This window comes from Colobus angolensis, unplaced genomic scaffold, assembly GCF_000951035.1.
Source record: "Colobus angolensis palliatus isolate OR3802 unplaced genomic scaffold, Cang.pa_1.0 Scaffold303, whole genome shotgun sequence".
In the NCBI taxonomy this organism is placed as follows: domain Eukaryota; kingdom Metazoa; phylum Chordata; class Mammalia; order Primates; family Cercopithecidae; genus Colobus; species Colobus angolensis.
In genome coordinates this window covers 906089-908363 of record NW_012116300.1, presented here as the reverse complement: position 1 = coordinate 908363, position 2275 = coordinate 906089, and positions in this window count along the sequence as shown.

Below are 2275 nucleotides of genomic sequence, written 5' to 3'. Positions count from 1 at the left end.
AACAAAAGCAAAACTCCCATCTCAAAGAACAAACAAAAAAATCCCTGGGGTCCTCTTATGCCTGCCTTTTCCAGGCACAATGCTCACCGGATGTGTGCAGCCTGCCACTGGGCTACAACGTAGGGGTTTAGAGCTGCCTGTGGAACTGCAGGGCCCGACGGCAAGTGGACCAGCTGTCCCGGTTTCCCTGGGATGCAGGACCCAATATTCAAACTGGGAATGTCCCTCGAAAAAGTGGGATGAGCCGATCACCTTAGGCCCTAGAAAGAGGAGGATTGGTTCTGGCCCGCGGAAGAGAATAGCCCCTGGGTTGGGGCTGCAGGGTGGGGGGCCTTCCAGAGAGCCAGGCTTGCTGCTGCCTCCTGACAGCTGCCCAAACCTGTGCGACTGGATTCCTGGAGGCCCCTGGAAGGCTGCGAGGGAGCCCACTGACCGGCTTGCCTCTGTCTGCAATTCTCTGCTCTCCCCACCCCCATCCTGTGAAATCCAAGCCCCGGGGGCTGGGTGAGCTGGACAAACCCACCACAAGATTCCCTGAGTCCATCGATGGCCATTTTCCAGCCCCTGTCATCACCCCCCATCTTCCAGATTCTGTGGGACCACCAGGTCAGCCCCTCGTACCGGAGGAGCCCCCCTCAGTGGAAATGGGTGGTGAAGAGGAGGTGAGGCTGATTGGCCCTGGCCTCAGTCTCTGTGTTTGCAGGGGAGGATCTTAAGCTGTTTTGGGTCAAGGCCCCTTTGCAAATCTGAAGGAAAGTATAAATCTCTCTTCCAAAAGTATCATTTTTTTTTTTTTTTAAATAGAAACAGGGTCTCACCTAGGATGGACTGCGGCATAATCATAGCTCACTACTCCTGGGCTCAAGAGACCCTCCCACCTCAGCCTCCTGAGTAGCTGGGACTACAGACAGGAACCACCTCACTCAGCTAATTTTTGTATTTTGTTTGTTTGTTTTAGAAATGGGGTCTCACTATGTTGCCCAGGCTGGTCTCAAGCTCCTGGCCTTAAGCAATCCTCCCACCTTGGCCTCTTAAGCGCTGGGATTACAGGTGTGAGCCTCAGTGCCCAGACCCAAAAGATGCTAAAACCTTTCGCAGAAGTGATGCTCATACTCCTGGATTTGAACCCTGAACGCTCCTTGAGGTTAGAGCCCTTTATACGCAATGTCCCACCGAATAGGTGAGGGGCACTGCGCAGGGGCGTGCCTGGCCACTGGCTCCCTGAAGGCAGTGCCTTGAAGTGGTGCAGCCACCAGATGTGTGTGGTGGGCACCCCAGCCCTGCCCGCACTGGCCAGTGGGCTCCAGCACACCCTAGCCCTCCCAGCACCAGGCGGGTAAGAGGCAGTCCCAGCTGAAGGCCCACTCTGAGGATCCTCTGTACCTCCCTGGAAAGTGTGTGAATGGAGGGAATCTTCCTCACATCGCTTTTTCTTTTTCTTTTCTTTTTTTTTTTTTTTTTGAGACAGAGTCTCCCACTGTCACCCAGGCTGGAGTGCAGCGGTGCGATCTCGGCTCACTGAAACCTCTGCCTCCTGGGTTCAAACGATTCTTCTGCCTCAGCCTCCCAAGTAGCTGGGATTACAGGCGCCCGCCACCACAGCCAGCTAATTTTTTTTTCCTTGTTTTTTTTGCTTTTTTTTTTTTTTTTGAGACGGAGTCTCACTGTGTCATCAGGCTGGAGTGGAGTGGTGCGATCTTGGCTCACTGCAACCTCCGCCTCCTGGGTTCCACTGCTCCTGGGCTCACTGCAACCTCACCCTCCAGAGTAGCGAGTAGCTGGGACTACAGGCTCGTGCCACCATGCCCAGCTAACTTTTGTATTTTTAGTAGAGATGGAGTTTCACCATGTTGACCAGGATGGTCTCGATCTCTTGACCTCCTGATCCGCCTGCCTCGGCCTCTCAAAGTGCTGGGATACCTAATTTTTTGGTATTTTTAGTAGAGATGGGGTTCACCATGTTGGCCAGGGTGCTCTCAAACTCCTGCCCTGGTGATTCACCCGCCTTGGCCTCCCAAAGTGCTGGGACTAGAGGCGTGAGTCACCGCACCCGGCCGTCATGCCCCTTTTTCAGACAACAATCTTCAGAGGTTCTTAGCACCCAGGCAGGGGCTTGAGGGAGTTCATGAACCCTCCCCCGCAAATGAGGGGCACATTTTTGTGGGTGCTTTTTCTGTGAGTCCCATGGGGTTTCTCAAGTGGATCTTTGACCAAAGGAGGTTAAGGACCTTGACCTTCCATGATCTGTCCCAGATAGGGGTCAGGATTTGAGCTT